Below are 25,346 nucleotides of genomic sequence, written 5' to 3'. Positions count from 1 at the left end.
TGCGCCCCTTCCCCTTCAGTCCCCCTGTCTCACTAGCTTCTCTGTTCCACGAATTGCCCCTGCCCTATCAGTCCCCTGCCCCTCCGGTTCTCTGACCCTCCAGTCTCCCTACCCTGCGGGTTCCCCTGCCCTACTAGCGCCCCTGCGGGAGTCGCGGCGACGGCGGTGGTGAAGAGCCGGCAGTTCAGCCTGAGCCTCCCGGGGCCAGCGGGCGAAAGCCGGGAGCGCTGCTGCCAGCCTTTGGACGCATCCCAGTGCCCTGCGCCCACTGTGCCCTGCACCCCCGGCTCTCAGGCCGGCCTGCCCCGGTCTCGCCTTCTCCCTGGCTGCGGCCCCCTCAGGCCTGTTTGCTTGTCCTCAGTCCCTGAGCCAGCCCCGCTCCCTCCTCCCGGCTGCTTCAACTGCCGTTTGCTTCCTGCGGTGTGTTTCTTTTTTTCCCCTCCTAAGGCTCCATCAAAGGTGGCTCTGTTATTGAAATATGAAGCCATTTCCTCTCCAAAATCCTTGGTTACTCAAGGCGGGAATCAATGGACCTATATACTCTCCCCGGAGTTATAAATAAATGTCTATTTGTTCAGGAGGCGTTTTCCCGTGTGTCCCAGCATCTTCCTCAGTGGTTATTTTCGGGGGGGGGGGGGGGATGTGTGTGTGTGTGTCTGCGAGAGCGCGTGCGCGCACCCTTTGACCATCTGGTTCTAATCCCGGGTATGGATCCATAACCCAACCCCACCCATCTTCTCTCCCCCTCGCATTCCTCACTCTATAAATAAATCCAGGTTCTTTGAGGTCTGTCATACAATAGCAGTTGTTTCTTAAGGAAGATTTAAACCTAATACTGATACTGAATCCAGTAAGCGGGGAAAATAGGCTTCTGGCAGTTGGGGTGGTAGGGCATCTCCAATTTTGGAAACTTTATCTGTTGTCATAACTGTCTCTCTACCTTGTTATCTTCAATCATCTTAGAGGCTGGCGGAAAGGCGGGAAAGAGAGGACCTCTTCTACCCTTGAATTTTCCTTTTAAGCACAGGCTTAAAAAAAAAAAAAAAAAAAACTAGGCGAAAATTGTCCTGGAGAGTCTGCCTCACACCGCTGCCCCACAGATCATCTCACTGAACCCCTTTACCCACCCACTCTGGACAGACTTAAGAGTGGTGAGAGTGCAGGAGGTGTGGTGTGGGTGGAGGGCTTGTGGTTGCAGCTGCCGCTTTTCCTGAACCCCAGAGCGGGACAGTCGGGGATCTGAGCAGAAAGGAAAGTCATCTAAGAGGCTGCTGTTTTACAAGGTCTGGGCACAGCGCTGCCCCTCCCTTCCTCCCTGAAGTTTGCATGAAGTGCACGTTAGGCTGTAATTAGGGGATCTGGTAGGAGAACTTGCCTGGTGACGCTTTGCTTTTCTTCTGCTCTTGGTGAGAAAGTGCCTCCTTCTTCCCAGGATCAGGACCTCTGCCATCCAGAGCCACAAAGAGACATTCTGCACACACACACACTCACACACGCGCACACACACTCTCCCAGAGACAAACTTAAGGTGAGGGGAAAGAGCGCTAGCTTCACTTGATCTCCAGGTTCCAACATCAGCAGGACTTGAGAGCATCTGCGCTTTCTGGATTTCAGGAAAAGGTAAAACTTCCATAATTTTGTTTTCCTCTTTGGGTCAAACTTTGGTGCCATAAAGCTTTCAGAAAACAATACATATCATTGTATATGTATACATTAAACTTTTTTTTAATTTTGGGGGGGTTTAGCATGACATCACAACATTTTCTTTTTAATTTTTAAGGTTCATTTTGTCAGATAAAGTACTGCATTGCAATAAACAGGCTTAGTCTAAATTTATGAAAAACATTAGCTCTAGTATCCAGGCTTTTTGCTAGTGCTACTGTGAATATGGTTGGTTCCTGGTTTCCAAGTGGTGACTTTTCCATCTGTATTTCAGCATTTTTATAGCACCTGAGATCAAAAAGAATAGTATAGGCTAAAGGAAGAGATGAGGACTGAAAATGTCCCCAGTCCAGATTTATGAGTTTTGTTTTAGGGGCTGTATTAGTTTATATGGGAAAAAAAGTTACTGCCGTCATATGTAATACCTGTTAGATTAACAGTCTTTGAGATGTTACCATTTTTGGTCCAGGTTTCTCTAGCTAATTATGAAATTAAAACCATAGAGTTCTGATGCATTTCTATGTATAACGATGTTGATGGATAATCTTCACGTGCTGAAAATTTGTTCAAAATCATAGTTGTTAAGATTACTTTTAAACATGGCTTAAAGGAATTATTTATATGTTGAGGCCGTTCACCACCCAAAGGAGACCTGAACTCTTTTGAACTTAGATGGAAGTTGTTTTCTTTCATTGAATATGACTGCTGTGTTCAAAATAAGACATTTTATTATTTGGAAAATAAGTTGTTTTATTTTCATTTATCACTGGAAAAATACATGAAGTGGTCAGTACATTTGGGAATTTTTAGGATGGAAAGTGTTCCTGTACATGTTCCAGTGTGATGTCATAAAATCAAACATACCGGCTGCCTTCTTGGAAGCTAACGGTTCTTAAGAGATGAAGCCTGTGAATTAATTTCTAAGTGAAATATAATATTTATTCATTACAAATGCAGTTTCTGGTAACCATTTCTATTTGATTATTTCAGTGCACTAAATTCACAGCAATTTTATACACACTTCAGTGACTTTAATATTTTAATGGAATCATGAAATAAGAATATTGTTCTACCAAAAATATATCACAGTTGCTCTCTGGATAACTTTTAGTGTGATACTTCATAATCTTCGCATCAGTTCTTAACTTTAGTTCTGTTTATTCAAATAAAAGCCGTTTTTTCCTCCCATTTAGTGAAACAGAATGTATGCCAAAGAACCATTGAGCCTTAAGTCTCTAATTAGTTTCGTGGAAACCCTGGTGGCGTAGTGGTTAAGTGCTATGGCTGCTAACCAACAGGTCAGCAGTTCAAATCTGCCAGGCGCTCCTCAGAAACTCAATGGAGCAGCTCTACTTTGTCCTATAGGATTGCAATGAGTTGAAATCTACTCAATGGCAATGGGTAATCAGTTTTGTACTATCTGTTCTTAATAATTTAATTGTTTCAGCAAAGAGAATGAGTCTACATATTTGGGTAATCTCTTCACCAAATTGCAAACAGTTTAAACATAGGAAAACTAGGTAAAGAGAGCTAATATTGCTTAAAGCTTACTAAGTGAGCAAGAGAAAACCAACAACTTCCAGAGATCACTGGGCCACAGGGGAATGTACCCAGAGGCTGGTACTTCTCACAAGAGTGCCCAGTAAACCTGGGCTTTCTATAAGGGACAGGAGAGGAACACCATGTTCTTATAAAGTGAGCCATTTATTTTCAGGAAAGCCCTGTCTCTCAGAGGAATGACTGACACTGTAATTTAGAAGTACTGAAGAGACTTTCACACAGAAGAATCAATTCATTATATCCCTAGTGGTTTCACTTCCTTTCCTTCCTTTGGGAGCAAGTAACACATCCAGGATAAATAGGCTCAGAGCCTGAAGAAGATACTTTATGAGTAAATGGTCTACTAAACAGTCCTGTCTTTTAGATTCTTGGGGTGTGGAATACTGGTATTTTCTGAGCAGTTGAAGAGGTCTTTAGAATCTTCAGGTAGAACTACACTTCATCTTTATAAAAATGAACAAGAGTCATATTCAGAAAACTGCCTTCTTCAGAAAACACAAGTTTTCTTTTGCCCATGGGTGCTTTATTTTCCATATTACATTTTTAAGATAATGGTATTCCCATCCATTAAAATTTCAACCGGATGCAAAGCAAATTTGAAAATCACTTTTATATGATGATCTTCTGTTGCTTCTAATTAATTTATGGACACCTTGCCCCCATTATTGGTAACCAAAGTACTTGGTCTACGTCGTCCGATAGGCTTAGCCTGTCGTTTAAAGATAACAAAACGAACTTGGGGAAATGTGGGGAGGGGTGAGGACCTGAACATACTTAGGATTTTAATCAATAATGTTTAAGGAGGATTAGAGGAAACAGCTGGTTAAACAAATATTAGGTGTAGAGTGGACGACGCGATGGTGTAAATTAATAATGCAGCTCTTTATTTACTCTAAGAATAGGAGGGTCTGTGGGCGTTTAATGCGTGAAACATGGTCCCTGTGTGCCACCTAGTGGATGCTTCAAAGGGTTTCTCACCAGCCTCATATTAAAAAATTCTGAGCCTTTCATTCAATTGGCATTTTTTGAACACTAATTATATGCCAGACTTTGTGGTAGGTGCTCAGAGTAGAAAATGTAGCAAAAGACTTTTATATAATTTAAAAATCAAAGCACCACGTATAGGTTTATTAAATACTCAATGCATTTAAAATCAGTCTACTCTTGAATTGCGCAGTTTACGGTCAGCTTTCTGTTTCCATGAGGGTACAGTTTAATAACCACACCTCAGTGTTAATACAGTATTCATTTTTTTACAGCGATGTCTTGACATAGTTCAAGGAAGGGTGGGGAGAGTTTGGCCATCTTGAATCACTGTTTGTAAAACTGGGACAAATTTTCTTAGAGTTTATTGTTACTGATTTTAAATGGATAATTACTAGCTTTAGAGGTTAGCAAACAGATATTAGTACATATTCTTTAGATTTTTTTATTATTAAATGGAAAAGAATAGTAGTAAAGATTGCTTTTCACACTCGGCTGCTAATCAAAAGGTAGGTGATTTGAGTACACCCAGTGGCAATGCAGAAGAAAGGCCTGGTGATCTGCTTCCAAAAAATCAGCCACTGAAAATCCTATGGAGCGCAGTTCTACTCTGACACACATTGGGTTGCCATGAGTTGATGCTGACTTGATGAGCTGGTTTAGTGAGGTATATTTTACAAACTATTCTCTCCAACACTAATAATGAGCATTAGAACAACATCTTCTATACCTATGGTGCAGTTTTGAAGCAGGAATCTTGCTTCCATTAAATTGATGTAATAGAAAAAATCCTAGACCAGGGCAATTACAAGGAAGACCAGTGTATGAGAAAAGCATTAGGGTATCACAGAAGATTAATTTATTTGAATATTGTGCTGGGAGTTTTGAAGAGCTGTTCTCTAGGAGATATATGAATTGTTACTCCAACTGGCTCTTTGCAAGGTATATGACTTAGTGGCATCCGTGTTAGCAAACCTGTATTAATTAAGACAAGTTCTGAAGATTGGGTTGTAAGATAAAATGTCTCAGTAAAAGGAAGAAAAAAAAGTTTGTTACTTGCTGAGCTCTAGAGGTGCAATCCACACATGGAGTTAGGTCTGTTGGCTCCGGATGGACATTTCCTATTCAGGGGACATTGGTTTTCCATGTGGCAGTGAGATCTACACTGTGAAAGACCTACATTGTGAAAGCTGTCCGCTATGTCCGTTTTCATTAACGCCACAAAATTATACTGATCAGAATTAATGGCTGGCATCAACACCATCAATTGTGTAACATCAGCATCCTATCTTAATTCTTATTTGCAATAGGTCATTATCCACCAGAAACAAGCCATTCTGTTAACAATTTCTTCCGATTATTCGGTCACTTAATCATTCTAGTGAGGGATTACCTAAAAATCAGAGGTCCTAAATGTAGATAATTAGTCATGTATTGGAAAACTATGTTACAAGAAGCTTTGATGGTTTCCAGTGATTTAATGATACTAGAACTCCACAGAAAGAACTAGTTAAACTCTCTGAAATGGCCCGATGCTAGTGAGTTCTTGGTTTTACTGTCATAGTTCCAAATGACAGCATCTCCCGGTTATGGACACACGGAAGATTGCTGGTATTGAAGAGTTTTGGGTATGTTCCTCAGATAACCCCAGGATTTTTTATACATATCAAGTGTTGCTGGACTATATTTAGTTTCTGCTCATTATTTAGCTTAACAGAGGGACATCTGAGATGAAGGTATTGCTAGACAGCCAGGAGGATAACCCCCCCCAAAAAAATCTCACAAACTAAGGTAGAAGGTCAGCAAAAAAGAGGAAGACCCTCAACAAGATGGATTGACACAGTGGGTGCAACAATGGGCTCAAACATAGCAACGATTGTGAGGATGGTGCAGGACCAGTCAGTGTTTCATTCTCTTGTACATAGGGTCTCTGTAAGTCGGAATTGACTTGATGGAACCTAACAACAACATCAAAAATAACTTAGAACATTTATTCAAGTTCAAGGGCTGGTTTTCAGTCTTATCAAGGTAACAGAAATGTCCACTTCTGTTCAACCTAACTTCATTCAAAGAGGACACAATCTACTTGATTGGTTACTGAATTCTAACTGTAGTGAATAATACCCAATTAAATAATATTTCAAATTATTATTGTGGTAAATCAGGGTTTTCCTAAAATGTTCACAAAGTTTAATGGATAATTCCTTGGCTAAGTTTCAACCATACTAGGTGAATTTTTCTCTTGGACTCTCTTATTTTGAATTTTGGGGGGTCGCCTAATTTGCTCATCAGTAAAAATCTATTGGGCATCTGCTATTTGCCAGGCACCATGCTAGCACTGTGTGCTGGTCTCTTCACTGTATACCATGGAAATCCATTCTAAAAAAAATCAGAAAGTCAACCCAGTGAAAATGAACCTGAAATATTGCAAGATCCTGAAGTGCACTTGGAATGACAACCAAAAGGGGCTCATCTCATGGTTTAAATATTAAGTGTATTTTGAGCATGCATCTTTTAAAATCATTGCCCCATGTTTGCTGTCTCCCTAGCTAGACGGACAAGAGCTGGTTTCTTGGTTGTGTGGGCTCAGTTAGGCCTGGGAGGGCAGCCCTGATATCCCAAAACCCTAGGAGGGCAAGAGTTCCAAAAATCTATTTGGATGGATAAGAAAAGGAAAATTTTCTTTGCACACAGTTGTTTTCCGTCAGTTTGCAACTAAAATTCAGATTGAACAAGAATGATTTAGTGCTAACCATTTGCACCAGGCACCGTGCTAGGTGTCACAGAGTAATTGTACTCAAGCAGTTCACAAGCTAGTGGAGGAGACGGATGAACACACATCATGAATCACTAGCAGAATTTGCCAGGTAGGTGAAGTTTGCCTTTCTAGTGTCCTGGGTCTCCTTCCTTTGCCCTTACCCAGCTTTTCCACCCTTCTCTACTTAACAAACTGAGACCCCTCCTGCTCTCACCCCTCACCCCGGAGCATCTGATACTTCTCTGGTTTATCCATTGCTTGAATGACTGACTACACTTCAGTGTGAATGAGTTTCACTCAGTGCATTTATGTTCTCAGCCTTTTATTTCTTTAGAATAAATGTTTTGTTCTCTGCTAAAAGAATTTGAAACATCTGCAAGCCTTCCCATCCTTACACCAAGGGGCGTGATTAAACCTGACTTAGTCCTCTATGGTTTTCAGTCTTGCAGTTATCCCCACTGTGAGAAGAGGGGTTCCCTTAAGGCCTGTTTCCAGAGACTTACAGGACTTTGGGTCTTGTTAACCACTGGCTTACTTTAGCTGAGCTTAATCAACCTGTCTTTCCATTCTTTCCCCCTCAATTCCTCAGGGTTTTACCCAGGTCACTTTTCAATTCTCTTTGCCTCTGGGGAAATCAAACCTGATCATTTGGAAGACCCCTGTACTGGTCTGTATGTATGAGTCATGATCAACTCAACGGCAATAGGTTTGGTTTTTTTGGTTTTCTTCAGTTGCTCTAATCTATGCTTCAAGTTTCTCTCATTCCTTCATTACAGTGCTTAGACCCTTGCCCCTGGTCAGGGAGAGCATTCGTAACTTCTTATATTCTACTCTTTTGAGCCCTCATGCTATCCCAAAGGTCCAGGTCTAGAGGGAGGGAACAGTGAGAATCCACTTATTTAGTCCAAAAACTCCTCATAGTGAAGGGGCTGAAAGTAGAAGACTGGGATATGTATGGGGGAAGGACAGGAATTAAACATTATGTTGAAAGTATGAGACAAAGACAACACCTTTTAAAAATATATGTTCAGGTATTTATGCGCAATTGATTTCAAAGAAATTTGGACATGGATGCTGATTATAGATACTGGACAACTAACTTTGAAAAAAAATTTGCTTTGCCTTTATAAAAGTAACACTAATAAGTGTCATTTGGTTAAACCCCTTCCCATTTTACACTTAATTAACATGCAGCTTCATGACTTAAAAACCAAACCAGTTGCCCTGGAGTCAATTTCAACTCATGGCCACCCCTAGTGTTTCGGAGTAGAACTGCACACCATAGGGTTTTCATTGGCTGTAATCTTGTAATGCCGTGAAAACCGTTTGCACCACCCAGGGACCTTTAGCGTAACGACTGTCATGTTTTATCAGGTGTTTCAAATTAATTTATATATTAATTTGATTAAGCCAATATAGTTTGGTGCTCTTGTAGGATACCAATACGGTGTTATAAAGATGTGCTTACCACTTTTTAATTGCTAGGACTGATGACCCTGATTTAGAGAGTTGGTTTCCTTCCCTGCTACCCACTCCTCCCTGCAGCCTTAAAGAAAGAGATCATTAGCCTACATCATTCACTGAGCTGGGGAATACGAATGTCTGACACTCAATAGGTGCCCTATAAATGATTACATAAAGAGGGGACAACTGACTAAGACTGGAAATATAGGAAGAAAAAAAGGTTATGGGTGAAAATGATAAGCCTAATTTTGGAAGTACCCATGGGACAGCCAAGTACTCATGGGAGTTAAATGTACATATGTAGAATAAAAATTTTAACTTTACCCAATGTAATTTGATCTTTTCCCTTGTTTTTTTGAGAGATAACATAAAATCCTTGGAATTTCCTGAGTAATTGAATTACTTTTGTTATCTAGCCTCCAAACCAGACCTGAGGGTTTGTATTAGAGTGAAGGCTGGCCTGATCAGAAAGACCACAGCATGGCCTGATATCAGCTGGCCTCAGGAGGGGTGTGGGTGTGGTACAATTCAGCCAATCATGCCTAGGCAATGAGGCCCCAATCGTGGTTACATGATGAAGCCAGTATAAACTCTGGACACAGAAACTCCATAGGCTTCCTGGTTGGTAAAAGGCATAGGTGCTTGTAGGAGAGTGGGGCACCCTTTTTGTGACACAGAAGCACCATGCTGGGGCCTTCCCAGGCCTGATCCTATGAATATTTTCATTTATATGTTTTTAGCTGTAATAAAACTCTAATCGTAAGTATAGCACTTTCTGTGAGTTGTTCCAGTGAATTATCGAACCCGAGAGAATAGTGGGAGGAAACGAGTCAGAAGTCAGGGGGGCTGGGAACCCCTGAGCTTATAGCTGGTATCCTGAAGGAAGAGTGAGAAAATCTTGAATCTGTAGCCATCAGATCAGAAGTGTGGGTGTCAAATGGGCTCCCAAGCTTTGTGGCTGCCCTCTGGAGTCTTAGGTCTACTTGACATTTTGGAGGACTGTGTCCCTTAACTTGTGAGCCCTGACCTAGCTCCAGGTGGTTGGGGCCAGAGGAAGAAGTGCTGCATGCTGCAGCCAGTGTCAAAATTGAACAGAAAAATGAAAAGAGAGGAGTTTGATTTATGTTGATTTAATTTTGATCCTCTCAGCATATTTGAAGCATAAGAGAGGAGCCATACTTGGAGACATAGTCTATGGCATTAAAATGGTATTTGAAAACATATGGAATAGGGAAGGAGATCATCCCAGGGAAAAACAAAGAGCAAAATAGTTGACCAAGAACCAAGGGAACCCTGGGAAAAATAGGTAAGAATGAATTCTGGCATTATTTAGACATGATATTAACCTTTATTTTATCACCTATAAGTGTTCACTGAACTGAATAACAGCAATGTTTTATTAATCCTTACATTTCACAGTACTAATCAGCCCTCTGCATATAGAAGGTGCCGGGCATGTTTGTTGAACTAAATAAAATCAAAAATGGCATTTCCGATCCTTACTTCTCTAATGACAGATTTTCATAATGATAGCCCTGAGGTTGGGTAAGACCCCAATATGTCTGAATTGTAGTTATTCATTCAACTTTGTCCAATACTGAGCTAACTTTAAATATATGTTGCTGCATTTTGTTGTTTAAAACTCAGTAATCAATGTGTGGTATAGATGGTAATTCACCAGAGTACTTGATTAACCATAGTCCGTGTTGTTTAGCTTAGCACATAAATGAGTTTGCCACAGAATGCAGCCTAGTTATAGTCCATTTGTAATTAGTTCCTTGATCCTGAAGACTTCTAAATCTTAGGTCAGATTTGGAGTCCATAATCTTGGATTTCTCTGGTTTCCTCAGCAACTTACTTTTTTTTAGGGCCCCTTCCCCTGGCCGTCCCACTAGGGTTGCCAGATAAAATACAGGTCGCCCAGTTAAACCTGATTCAGATAAATATTAAATACTCGAATAATGTTTTGTACAAATATGCCTCAAATATTCCATGGGACATATTTATCCTAAAAAAAAAAAAAAAAAGAAAGAAACTACTTGTTGTTTATCAGAAATTCAAATTTAACTGGGTGTCCTGTGCTCTTTTTTTGCTAAATCTGGCAACTCTACTCTCCTCCTCAAAGTTACTGTACCTAGACAATGCCAAATAAAAATTTCTCCATGAGACTTCTCAACATTTCCCTTTTAAAATCCAACAAATGAAGTTACTGAATTTATTCTCGTGAGATAAATAAAATTGCCTAACTAAAATACATCAATCAAGATGCAAATTTATAGAACATTTTTAGCTGTGGTTTTGTATACCCGCAACAATGGACTCAAACACATCAAAGATCGTGGAGATGGCACAGGACAGGACAACAATTTTTAAGGTCGCCACGAGTAGGAGGCAACTGTACAGCAACTAACAACATAAAAAAAAAAAACATAATATACTGATAATTATCCTAAGACTGCCATAAAATGTGTATCCATTAGTGGCTATGGTTTTATTTTATCTAAGATATTTTTCAATAATTTACATGTCAAAAAATTAAACTTTTTAATTTTCAGTTTTTCATTTGGCCGTAATGGTAGGATAGAAATATTTTTTAAATGAAAGCATATACATATAGAAAAAAAGTATATATGTATTTATATATATATATACAAAAAAAATTTTTTTTTCTTTTTAATACACAGCAGGTATAAACTCATTCTAGCTGCAGAATACCTACAAGGGATCGTTTTTTTCCCTTGATAATTACATCTTATAATGTAGGTGTGCTGCCACCTTGTGACATTTTGAGATATTACTCCATTTAAGTCAGTTCATTAACATACTCTTCCAAATTCACCAGATTGACAGTTTGGCCAATGTTAAAATTATTTCTCATACGCTTAATATTTTGCATTTTACCCCCAAATTCCACATATTTTAATACTGAGAAAGTCTTGTCAATTATGAAAGTATTTAATGCAAATATTTTCTAAGAACCCAACAAGCCATTGCTGTTGAGTTGATTCCGACTCATAGCAACCCTATAGGACAGAATAGAACTGCCCCGTAGGGTTTCCAAAGAGTGGCTGGTGGATTCGAACTGCCTGCTTTTTGGTTAGCAGCTGAACGCTTAACCAGTTCACCACCAGGGGCCCATTTGCAGCCGTGGTGGCACAGTGGTTAAGAGCTTGTCTGCTAACCAAAAGGTCTGCAGTTTAAATCCAACAGCAGCTACTTGGAAACCCCATGAGGCAGTTGTACTCTGTCCTGTAGGGTCGCCGTGAGTTGGAATTGACTCGGCGGCATCGGGTTTATTTTCTAAGAAGCATGCCTATTAAAAAGATTTTCTAGATGCGTACTCAACAGTCGTTGCTTATGGTGAACAAGAACTAAATCACATTGTCAAGGAGTCTGGAGAGATGAATATTTTTAACTGGTGTTTTTGTACCTTGAGCAAATCACCATCTTTATGTTAAATTTTTCCCTTCCTTAGGAGACAGTATTACCTGTACCAGAATAAAACCCATTGCTTCCCAGTTGATTCCGACTCGTAACTATCCTATAGGACATTGTAGCATTGTCCCATAGGGTTTCAAATGCTGTAATCTTTATGGAAGCAGACTGCCACATATTTTGTCCGTGGAGCAGCTGGTGGGTTCCAAACTCTGACATTTTGGTTAGTACCTGAGCACTTAACCACTGCACCACTAGGGCTTCCTTATACTATAATAAAAAAACCCATGCTGTCGAGTCAGTTCTGACTCATAGTGACCCTATAGGACAAAGTAGAACTGCTCCATAGGATTTCCAAGGAGTGGCTGATGAATTCAAACTGTTGACCTTTTTTTGATTAACAGCTGTAGTTCTTAACCACTGATCTACCAGGGATCCTTGTACCATAATAAAAAAAAAAAAAAAAAATAGGTAATAAAAATACATATTCAATTAGCCAAACGAATGAATGACTAAATACAGTTTTTTAGCCAAATAGTCTTCAACCACAATAAGTTTATCTTTTTTGACTCTTTTATGACTGTTTCATTGCATTTTTTTTATATATATAATTTTGTTTTGGTAAAAGATTTTATATTAACACTAGTGTTTGTATAACAATCATCTGGAGTTCATGTAAAAACAACATTGAATGTTATTTTATGATAACAGCACAAACTATGACTATTGTTTGAAATTCAATGTTTTTGGATAAAGTTTCCAACTAGGTTTTTTCCCCTCCACAGAATTTCTCTCATAAAACGTTATGTCTATGTTGAAAGCAGCCATTCAAAAATAAAGTGGGGCCTAAAAATGAAGGCTTAAAAAGTAAAATTCACACTAAAATAAATCAACTTTAGAAATTAAAGATATAATGAAAATCTGTAAGTCTGTGCTTCCTTGAGGACAAGGGATATATCTTTACACAATTCTCTTTCAATCACTTAGCATAAAGCCAGGCTTGGAGATAAGGGAAAGAATGTCAGGGAGATTTGTCAGATGGCAAAAAGAAATGCACAAAAAAATGAGTGCATGGAGAGCTGAGAGTTAAAAAAAAAAAAAAAAAGCTCACCTCTGAGAAAAACTGATTTAAACATTGTATTTTATGGAATATGATCTTGAATACTCTCTTTCATTTCAAGTTCATGTCCATTATAGCTTCAATAAACACCAGTTTTTAATATGGTTGTAATTTCTTGTTGTAGTCAGAAAAATGTCAATAATTATTAATGGTCTTTGGACCACAGAAAAGTATAAGCATATCAGTAAGAATGCTTTAGGCTGCAAGTGAGAATATTAATTAAAAGTAGCTTTTAAAATAAAGGTTTTTTGACAACACATCTCGAGGAAGGTAGATTCAGTTTGATTATTTCAACAGCACAATTATGTCAAGGATCATGTTGTAAAATTCAACTCTCTTGGCCTTTCCCTTAAGACTTCAAGATGACTGTCATAACTTCAAAAATTATATTCTCCCTGACAAAGTCCAAAGGCATAAAGGAGTGGGAGAATTTTCTCCTCAAGCAGCTTTGTTTTGTATTCAATGAAGAAAGCCTTGCCAAAGCCCCTAATATACTTATTCATGTATCTTATTTGCCAGGTCACATATTCATATCTAAATCAATCACTGGCAAACTAAATGTGATACTGTAGCTTATATCAATTTTTTAGGCGCCCCATATCTGAATAAAATCAAGTTCTGTTAGCAAGGAAGAGATAGAAGTTGCTGCTAGATAGACAACCAACAATATTTGCCATGGGAGTTTCTGGTATGTGTAACAGCTTGCTGCAAATCTATCCTTCTGAAACAGGCAATTAGAAAAAACAGACAACTGTTAATTATGGAAAAGCACATTGAGGTGAGCCCAACCTTGAGTACAGATAGCTTTTTCCCCAAGGGCATGATTGATTCTGAAGTGTAGACTGAGGTCTAATATTACTGAAGGGACAAAAATCAGAGTTCAGGTTCTGCCAAGTAGGAAGGGCTCTGAAAAATACCCCCAGCCACATCATAAAAATAAGTGCACCAGAAAACACATATACACACACACACAGAGTCCTCAAAAGACAGATTACCAGCTTCCAATTAGCTTAATTATTGATTAGATTAAGGTTATTTCTTAAATGCCTTCCAGAAGTCAAATTAATCTTTTTTGGGAGACAATAACACTGTCTAGAACCTCAAAATGTCTCCTCTACACTTTTTTTTCATATACAATATCTGGCATTCTGTCTAAAATTATCCAGCATACCTAGAGACAGGAAGAAATGAACAAGAACAAACAAAACCCAAGAAAACAGAAACAGACCAATATAAGATCCAAATATTAGCATTATCGGATGCAGACTTTATGCTATTACTATGCCTAAGAAATTAGATGCTAAGATAATTTCAGTAGAGAACTGGAAACTACCAAAAAAAAAAAAAGAAAGAAAGAAAGAAAAGATCCAAGTGAAAATTCTAGATCTGAAAAAAAATAATAACTGAAATTAAGAAACTCTCAGTACTTGAGTTTAAGAAAACCGTAGACATACCAAGAAGATAACTGGAAGATAGTTTAAAAAGTAAAAACTGAGATAAAGGATGAAAAATAGTAAAAAAAAAAAAATTTCAAAGACATGCGGGATATATATATATTGGCATCCCAGAAGGAGAAAAAAGAGCAAATGGGGCAGAAATAATATTTGAAGAAATAATGGTCCATGACTTCCCATAATGTCATCAAGCCGCAGATTCAAGTAGCACAAAGTCCAAATAGGATAAATTAAAACACATGCACACAGGCACATCATAGTGAAACTGCTAACAAGAAAACAAAGAGAAATAATTAAAAGTATCCAAAATTAAAAGATTGCAGAACAACTAACAAGGAGCAAAACTTTCTAGTTGGAAAGTTTACTTTTCTCCCTACTTTAGAAAATGCCAAAAATCAGTAGGTGGGGTTGACTATGTTCTGGGTGGCTCTTAGCTGCTTGGCTTGCTTTCTCTGAGAGCCAAGTCTACAAGCCTAGAGGGATATGGTTGCACTCAGTTCCCTGAAGGGACTCAGCTGAGACAATCTTTACTGGTGATTCAGTTCCTGCAGTCTGTTTTCAGATGCTATATAGTCCTATTGCTATCTGGAAAAAAACCTGGAAACATTTTAAGATATTCAGACCCCTCATTAACATTTTCTAGTGTTATTTTAAATTACAAACAGGAAATAAACATAATGATTGGGAAGTTTCCGATTTCTACAGGATATTTTACAATGTTACAACTATTTATTAAAGGCACTGAAAGGCAGGCCTTGATAGCCAAAGTAAACACAAATTTATGACATGGCTTCAGATAATTAAAATCTCCAGAATATCTGTCTTCTCGTACCAAGCATACGTGCAGTTCTATGCCTTGAATTCTTTGCTCATGCATTACTCTCATTCGGAAATCCCTTTCCACTTTATGCCTGCCACCTGAAATATGGCTTATGCTAGCGTCACTAATATAACGTCTTGTCTAGGCAACCTCGAGTTGTACCCCTAGCTGGAATTAGTCACTTTTTTTCCAGTTTACTCTTACTTTTTATTTGCACCACCATTACTTATTATACTTTTCTATATGTTAAACCAAAAAATCAAACCCACTGCCGTCGAGTCGATTCCGACTCATAGCGACCCTATAGGACAGAGTAGAAAACTGCACCATAGAGTTCCCAAGGAGTGCCTGGCGGATTTGAACTGCTGCCCTCTTGATTAGCAGGCGTAGCACTTAACCACTACAGTACCATGGTTTCCTTCTATATGTTAGACTGTAATTAATTGTTAAATGTATTTATTTCACTAATTTATAGCCTCCCTGTTAGTAGATTTTTTGATCCATCGTTATGTCCCTTAGAGTTCTGAGCTGAATGGTTTGATTTGGAATCATAGAGTTCAAAGAAACCCAGCATGTTCCAACATCCCACCCACCATAGGAATCTCTTGTGAACCATAATTAGCTGATGTTTGTTGATCTGCTTCAACACCTGCGGTGGCAGAAAGCGCTGTGTATTTCACAGGGCAATTCATTTCACTTTTACATGACTTATCAGGAAGTTCTTCCTGATGTTGTGCAAAATAGCTTCCTATAACTTCTTTCCATTTGTCCTAGTTTTGCCCTGTGATGCTTTATGGAATAAATTGAAAATCTTCCCAAGGTCATATTTAGGCAATTTATTTCTAAATGCAAGACATTGTATTTTTTTTTTGTTTTGGATTGAATTGTGCCCCCAGAAAATACATGTTAAAGTCCTAACCCCTGGTACCTATCGTTGTCACCTTATTTGGAAATAAGGTCTTTGCAGATGTAATCAAGTTAAGATGAGGGCATACTGAACTAAGGTGGGCCCTCATCAAGTAGGAAAAAAAAAAAAACCTGTTGCCGTTAAGTCGATTCCGACTCATAGCAACCCAGTATGACTAGCGTCCTTGAAAGAAGAGAACAGACACAGATGGAAGATGACCCTGGGAAGCCGAAGGTAGAGATTGGAGTGATGCTGCCTCAAGCCAAGGAAACCAGGGGCTATCAGAGCTGAAAAAGGCAAGGAAGGACTCTCCTCTAGAGTCTTCAGAGAGAGCACGGTCCTGCCAACACATGATTTTGGACTTCTAGTCTTTAGACCTGTGAGAGAATAAATTTTTGCTATCTCAAGCCACCTAGTTTGTGGTATTTTGTTACAGCAGCCCTGAGAAACTAATACGATTTTGTTCTGTAAAATTTTATTTTGGACACATCGTTACAAATACTGCACAGCATTTTTATTTCTTTTAGCTTCTGAGCCACATTGCAATTACTCATAGGACTAACTTTATAGCCCATGTACAGACTTTGAGCCTTGAAGCTCTAAGACCAAAAGGAAAACCTCATTTGCATTAACATGACTTGAAAGTAAGCTTCCTGACTGATAGCGCTAACAGAATTATAGGAATGAATAAGATAATGTCCTTGTCACAGGGAAGGTCTTCTTTTATTAAACAAATAGCTAGTACACCAGAGAAATGGAAGATAAATGTCAACGCAGAGTTGGAAACTAATTCTGAAAACAGAAAGCATTGATCATCTTATAGTGACTTTATTTCATTATGTATTGTTGCAATTTCAAATCAATCTTCAGAGAGCAGAATGAGAAAAGTACTGTACCATCATTAAATATCTGTGTCTTAAAACTGTTAGATCATACCCAAATTTGAAACCTAGCTTTGTCTAATAGTTGTTATTAATGGTGATGCATTAGCTATACAAAAGGTAAAACAAAATCATTTAAAGATGTCAAGGTCTAAACGTTAAATGAAAATACCAGCTTACTGTAATTGGTAGAAACAAAATATAATCTTGATTTGCATTATTGTGGATTCTTTACAAAAATGTTTTTTCCCCTCTCTCTCCATCCCTGCATGCCCTGCACCAGGGTGACAATATCCCTACTAAAGATGACAGGTGAAAAATCTGTGACTCCTGCATAATCTAAATTCGGAATGGTGACGGATTTTAAATGTGCAATAGCTGTCACCTCAAACTGATGGATGGGAAGAGGTCATTGAGGGATGAGACATCTGCATTACCTGTGATGCTCTGTTCCCCATTTTGTAAAAAAACCTTTTGGTTTCTACACTGTACAGTAGTAGATAAGCGTAGTTTTAAATAAAGCATTTGTTTTGACCTATCATAAGGAGGGATTCCAATATTCTGCTCTGAAAGTAGAAGTGTAGCTTGATTTATGTTCTTGCTGTGGCTGATGTTTTTGCTGTTAGCAGCCATCGAACTGGCCCCCAACTCGTGGGGGCCCCATGTGTCACAGAGTACAACTATTCCATAGAATTTTCTTGTCTGTAATCTTTACAGAAGCAGATGACCAGGGCTTTTATTTCCCTGGAGCTGCTGGGTGGATTTGAACTGCTAACATTTTGGTTAGCAACCAATTGTAAACCGCTTATGCAACCCAGGCTCCATCTTAATTGGTTATTTATTGAACCTATTTTCCTAAATTATGGAGTGGGCTTGATTTAATATTAAGTATATCAGAAATTAGTTATTTGTTTTACACATTTCATTTATGTAACAGAATGTTCCCGTAACTCACAAATCTGAGTTTTTGTGTATAAGTAAACAGTACCGGAAGTTTAAGTTTGAATCTGATAAGACCATCTTCCTTCCTCTGTGTCCTGGTATACAGCTGAGAAATTTAAGCACATATAACATGATTAACAGTGTATTGACTGCCTGTGAAGTTTAGATATAGGCATAGTTGCATTAGAGTTCTTCCGAGTGCTTATCAATCTTTGGCTCTAAAAGATTGCCCATGAGCACAGTAACTCTCTACACAACCCATAGGATTTCTCCTGAGAGTAGAACAAAGCTTCCTGGGCCATGGTGGGAGTGAGAATTGAGGTGAACTTTCTGAAGAACAATTTAGCAATACGTATCAAATACATTTTTAATTTATGTATTTTTAACTCAGTAATCTCGCTTCGTAGAATTTAGACTAAGAGAAGAATTAGAGATTTTTACAGATTTGCCTACAGTGATATAAAAATGTTGTTTCATTATTGGTAAGACCGTATACTTATCCAAAAATAAGTCATTGTTTAAAACAATTTTGGTATACACATTCAATAGTGTAATGTGCAGGCATTAAAAATGATGTGGAAGAGGACTCAATGAAATAGAAGGATGCCCATCACATATTCAATTAAAAAAATCAGTTTTCAGAAGAGCATACAATTTTGTTCCATTTTGGTGAAAAGTATAAAACCATTTATATTTAACTGAAATGTTTGGAGTATATACAAAAAAATGCAAAAAAAAAAAAAGACAGTAATTTGATTGGAGGCCTTATAGATGGTTGTATTTTTTTAAATATTTTTATTGAAATATAATTGACATATAATAAACTGTGTATGTTCAAAGTATACAAATGATCAATTTTGTATATGTGGACACTTGTGAAATCACCACCACAGCCAAAAAGCGTCCTAGCATCCCTTTGTGATCCTTTCCACTGCCCCCTCTCTCTTCCCCAGGGTGACACTGATCTGCTTTTTCTATAGATTAGTTTGAACTTTCTAGAAATGTATGAATAAAATCATTAGTATGCATTTTTTAACCTGGTTTCTTTCACGCAGCATGGTTATTTTGAGATTCATCCATGTTGTTGTATGTATCAATAATGCGTTCTTTTAAATGCGAATAATACTCCGGTTTGTGGATATACCAAATTTGTTTATCATTCACCTGTCGATGGACATTTGGCCTATTTCCAGCTTGAGACAATTACAAATGAAGCTGCTATCAACATTCGTGTACAAGTCTTTATATGGCCGTAGACTTTCATTTCTCTTTAGTAAAAACATTAGAGTAGAATGGCTGAGTGATTCGGTAGGTGTTGTTTAATTTTTTATTTAACAGCCATACAGATTCCAAAGAGATTTTACCATGTTACAATCTCCCCAGCGGTAATGAGAGCTTCAGTTGCTCCGCATTCTCCCCAGCACCTGGTATGACTCACCTTTTTAGTTGTTGGCATTCTATTAGGCATGTAGTGATATCTCATTGTGCTTTAATGCTCATTTCTCTAATAACTAAGCATATTTAGCATTTTTTCATCTCCGTCTTTGTACCCTTCTTTGGTTACATGTCTATTCAAATATTTTGTGCACTTTTTAAGTAGCTTTTTTGTTCTCTTACTGCTTTTGAACTGTTCTCTATACATTCTGGATGCAAGTTCTTTGTCAGAGATGTGCTTTAGAAATTTTTTCTCCCAGTCTGCAGATTGTCTTTTCATGCTCTTCTTATCAGTGGACTTTTGAAGAGTACAAGCTGCTAATTACAATAAAATCTATTTCTCATTTTATGTATTTATTTTTTAATGGATCATGCTTTTGGTATTGTAACCTGGAAATCCTTCCATATCCCAAGGGGACAGAAATTTTCTCCTTTGATTTTTTTCTGGAAGTTTTAGATTTTAAATTTAGGTCAGTGATCCATTTTGGGTTAATTTGTTGTATATGGGTGCAAGGTATGGATTGAAGTTCATATTTTTGGATATGGATATTCCATTTTCCCAGTACCATTTGTGGAAAACTATCCTTTCTCCACTTAACTGCCTTTGCATCTTTGTTAAAAATCAACTGACCATGTATGTGTGATTTTATTTTTGGACTCTGTATTCTGTTCCAATGATCTATTTGTCTATCTCAACGCAAATACCACACTGTCTTGATTATCGTAACTTTATAGCGAGTCTTGAAGTCAAGTAGCATAAGTCTTCCAACTGTGTGTTCATTTTCTAAATTGTTTTGTCTATTCTTGGTTATTTACATTCCCATGTTAATTTTAGAATCACCTTGGCAATTTCTGCAAAAGGATTTGCCAAGATTTTGATTAGGAATACGTTGAATCCAGAGATCAAATCGGAGAGAATTGATGTCTTAACAATACTGGGGTTTCATCTATGAACACACCATGTTGTTGTTGTTGTTACGTATCAGCCAGTCAGTTCTGATTCATAGCAACCTGGTTAGAGGCCGAGTGCTTAACAGTTGTACCACCAGGGCTCAGAACACACCGTTTCTCTCCTTTTGTTTATGTGTCCTTTAATTTACGTTAGGAATATTTTGTAATTTTCAGTGTACAAATTTTCCATATCTTTTGTCTGATTTCTCCTTCAGTATTTCATAGTTGATGCTATTGTAAGTGGACTTGCTTAAATTTGAATTTCTGGTTATTCAATACCAGTGTATAGAAATGAAATTGATGTTTGCACATTGATCTTGTAACCAACAACCTTGCTAAACTCTGTTATTTGGTAAAACGGCTTTTTGTAAACTTCATATGATGTTCTGTGTAGACAATCATGTTGTCTGTGAATAGAGTTTTAAATCTTCCTTTGCAGTTTGGAAGCCTTCTATTTCTTTTTCTTGTCTCTAGGCACTATCTGGAAACCCCAGTATAATGTTGAATATAAGTGGTAAGAGCAGATATGCTTTCTATGTTTCCGATCTCAGAAGGAAAGAATCCAGTGTATTTACCATTAAATATGATGTTAGTTGTGCACTAGACATAAAAAAAATAGATGCCTTTTATTGGACTGAGTAAATTGTCTTCTATTCCTATTTCATTGTTAGTGTTTATTAGGAAAGGATATTGGATTTTGTCAAATGCTTTTCCTACATCTATTGAGATGGTTATATATCTACACACTTATATATCTGGATTTATATATGGAGTCCCTGAATGGTGTGAATGGTTAACGTGCTCAGCCGCCAACTGAAATATTAGAGATTCCAGTCCATCCAGAGGTGCCTCAGAAGAAAATCCTGGCCCCAGCAATTTGGTGACTCAGGGAGTTTGGATGTGTGCTGGGTGAGGGCTGTGGGGACCATGGTCTCAGGAAACATCTAGCTCAACTGGCATTTGTTTATGCAAATATAGTTAACTACAAATTCAATTTCTTTAATAGATATCAGGCTATTTGAGTTGCTTATTTTATGTGTGTGAGCTTGGGTAATTTGTGTCTTTTATAAAATTTGACCATTTCATTTAATTCATTGAATTTATTAACGTTTTCATATTATTTTCTTATTGTTTACATCTTTAGAATTCGTAGTGATCTTACCTTTTTCATTGATGGTATTGATAATTGGAGTCTTCTTTGGATATTTTTCTTCTTTTCTAATATGAGTGTTTAAACTGTAAATTTTCCCCTAAGTACTGCCTCAAAGCCATCCCAGAAATTTAATATGTTGTGTTTTCATTTTCATTTAGCTCAAAATAGCTTTTAATGTTCCTTTTGATTTCTTTTTTTGATCTTTGGCTTATTTAGAAGTTCATAGTTTAGTTTTCAAATATACAGAGATTTTCCATATATCTTTTTGGTTTTGATTTCTAATATAATTCTATCATGTTCAGACAATACCCTTTGCATGACTTAAATCCTTTTACATTTTTGAGACTTGTTTTTTGGCCTGGAATATAGTTTTTCTTGGTAAATGGTCAGTATACACTTGAAAAGAATGTGAACTCTGGTGTTGTTAAGTACAGTGTCCTATAAATATCAATTAGATTAGGTTGGTTTATTGTGTTCAAGTCTTCTATACACTTACCGATTTTGCTGTCTACTCATTCTGTCAATTATTCATAGAGGGTTCTTCGAATATTTCCTTACAGTTTTATCAGGTTTTACTTTGTGTATTTTAAAACTCTGTTACTATGAGCACAGAATTTTAAGATTGTAATGTTCCTCTTAATAATTTGTCCCTTTCTCATTGTGAAATGAACTTTTCTGTCAGTATTTTTTATTCCCAAATCTACTCTGTTTGATTTTAGTATAGCCTCTCCAGTTTCCTTTTGATTAGTCTTAGCATATCTTTTTCCATCCTTTTACCTTTAATCTAGTCATTTCTCTTTTATTTAAGCTCAGTGTCTTATAGGCACCATATAGTTGGATCTTTCTCTCTAATCTGTCAATCTCTACCTTTTAATTAGGAGTGGTGGACCATTTACACTTTTTTTTTCTTTTAATTGTGCTTTAAGTGAAAGCTTACAAATCAAGTTACTTTCTCATACAAAAACTTATATACACCTTGCCATATACTCCTAGTTGCTCTCTCCCTAATGAGACAGCACACTCCTTCTCTCCATCCTGTATTTCCGTGGCCATTCAGCTAGCTTCTGTGCCCTTGGCCTTCACATCTCCTGTCCAGACAGGAGCTGCCCACTTAGTCTCTACTTGATCAAAGAAGCACACTCCTCACCAGTATCATTTTCTATCTTATAGTCCTGTCCAAGCCCTGTCCGAAGAGTTGGCTTTGGGAATGGTTCCTGTCTTGGGCTAACAGAAGGTATGGAGACCATAACCTCTGGGGTCCTTCTAGTCTAGTCAGACCATTAAGTCTGGTCTTTTTATGAGAATTTGAGATCTGCATCCCACTGTTCTCCTGCCCCTTCAGGGATTCCCTGTTGTGTTCCGTCAGGGCAGTCGTCAGTTGTAGCCAGGCACCATCTAGTTCTTCTGGTCTCAGAATGATGTAGTCTCTGGTTTATGTGGCCCTTTCTGTTTCTTGGGTTCATAATTACCTTGTGTCTTTGGTCATCTTCATTCATCTTTGCTCCAGGTGGGTTGAGACCAATTGATGTATCTTAGATGGCCACTCTCCAAAATGGAATGCAGAATATTCTCTTTATAGATTTTATTATGCCAGTTGACCTAGATGTCCCCTGAAACTACTGTTGCCAAAACCCCACCCCTGCTATGCTGGCCTTTGAAGCATTTGGTTTATTCAGGAAACTGCTTTGCTTTGGTTTAGTCCAGTCGTGCTGGCCTCTCCTGTATTGTGAGTTGTGTTGCCCTTCACCTAAATTAGTTCTTGCCTACTATCTAATTAGTGAATCCCCCCGTCCCTCCTTCCCTCCCTCCCTCCCTACTTCCCCCTTCTTGTAACCATCGAAGAATATTTTCTTCTTTGTTTAATCTATTTCTTGAGTTCTTATAATAGTGGTCTCATACAATACTTGTCCTTTTGCAACTGACTAATTTCACTCAGCATATGTCTTCCAGACTCCTCCATGTTATGAAATGTTTCACAGGTACATCGATGCACAATTCCATTGTGTGAATCCGTTGATGTGCACCTTGATTGCTTCAATCTTTTTGCTGTTGTAAACAGTGCTGCAATGAACATGGGTGTGCATATATCTGTTCATGTGATGGCTCTTACTTCTCTAGGATATATGCCAAGGAGTGGGATTGCTGGATCATATGGTAGTTCTATTTCTAGCTTTTTAAGAAAGTGCCAAATTGATTTCCAAAGTGGTTGTACTATTTTACATTTGCACCAGCAGTGTATAAGTGTTCCAGTCTCTCCACAACCTCTCCAACATTTATTATTTTGTGTTTTTTGGATTAATGGGTGCCTTGTTGGAGTGAGATGGAGTCTTATTGTAGTTTTGATTTCCATTTCTCTAAGGCTAATGATTGTGAGCATTTCCTCATGTATCTGTTAGCTACCTGAAAGTCTTTTTTAGTGAAGTGCCTATTCATATCCTTTGCACATTTTTTAATTGAGTTATTTGTCTTTTTGTAGTTGAGTTCCATCATCTTTACCATTTTAGATTTTATATTTAGGTCTTTGATACATTTTGAGTTAGCTTTTGTGCATGGTGTGAGGTATGGGCCTTGTTTCATTTTTTTGCAAATGGGTATACAGTTACGCCAGCACCATTTCTGAAACAGACTGTCTTTTCCCCATTTAACAGCCTTGGGCCCTTTGTCAAATATCAGCTGCTCATATGTGGATGGATTTATGTCTGGATTGTCAATTCTGTTCCATTGGTCTATGAATCTGTTGTCATACCACTACCAGGCTGTTTTGACTGCTGTAGCGGTATAATATGTTCTAAAATCAGGCAGTATGAGGCCTCTCACTTTGTTCTTCTTTTTCAGTAATGCTTTACTTATCCAGGGCCTCTTTTCCTTCCATATGAAGTTGGTGATTTGTTTCTCCATCTCATTAAAAAATGTAGGTCTCTTTTGGTTTCTTGCAGTAGAGTCTTGTAGTTTTCTTTATATAGGTCTTCTACTTCTCTGGTTAGATTTATTCCTAAGTATTTTATCTTCTTAGGGACTATTGTAAATGCCATTGTTTTGGTGATTTCCTCTTTGATGCTCTCTTTGTTGGTGTAGAGGAATCCAACTGATTTATGTATGTTTATCTTGTATCTTGATACTCTGCTAAACTCTTCTATTAGTTTCAGTAGTTTTCTTGAGGATTCTTTAGGTTTTTTTGTATATAAGATCATGTCATCTGCAAACAGAGATGCCTTTACTTCTTCTTTACCAATTTGGATGCCCTTTATTTCTTTATCTAGCCTAATAGCTCTGGCTAGGACTTCCAGCACAATGTTGAATAAGAGTGGTGATAAAAGGGCATCCTTGTCTAGCTCCTGTTCTCAGGGGAATGCTTTCAGTCTCTCTCCACTTAGGATGATGTTGGCTGTTGGCTTTGTATAAATACCCTTTTTTATGCTGAGGAATTTTCCTTCTGTTCCTATTTTGCTGAGAGTTTTATCATGAATGAGTGTTGGACTTTGTCAAATGCCTTTTCTGCATCAATTGATGAGATCACGTGGTTCTTGTCCTTTGTTTTATTTATGTGATGGATTACATTGATTGTTTTTCTAATGCTGAACCATCCCTGCATACCTGGTTTGAATACCACTTGGTCGTAGTGCATTATTTTTTTGATATGTTGTTGAATTCTATTGGCTAGTATTTTGTTGAGGATTTTTGTGTCTAAGTTCCTGAGGGACATTGGTCTGTAATTTTCTTTTTTTGTGGAGTCTTTACCTGGTTTTGTCATCAGGGTTATGCTGCCTTCATAGAATGAGTTTGGAAGTATTCCATCCTTTTCTATGCTCTGAAATACCTTT

At 37.8% G+C, this 25,346-nt stretch overlaps 1 protein-coding gene across 1 annotated transcript in view; it reads left to right on the top strand.

Moving 5' to 3' along the window:
• Positions 1 to 1,086: 1,086 nt before the first annotated feature.
• Positions 1,087 to 25,346, top strand: part of HAPLN1 (hyaluronan and proteoglycan link protein 1) — an 88,377-nt gene continuing 64,117 nt past the window's right edge. Inside the window, exon 1 of the mRNA XM_003408127.4 lies at positions 1,087 to 1,620. The gene's annotated coding sequence lies outside the window, so the exon portion shown is untranslated. The remainder of the gene's footprint in view (positions 1,621 to 25,346) is intronic.

The sequence above is a fragment of the Loxodonta africana genome, chromosome 2 (genome assembly GCF_030014295.1).
Source record: "Loxodonta africana isolate mLoxAfr1 chromosome 2, mLoxAfr1.hap2, whole genome shotgun sequence".
In the NCBI taxonomy this organism is placed as follows: domain Eukaryota; kingdom Metazoa; phylum Chordata; class Mammalia; order Proboscidea; family Elephantidae; genus Loxodonta; species Loxodonta africana.
Note: the sequence above shows the minus strand (reverse complement) of the source record. Positions and strands in the feature narration are given on the sequence as shown.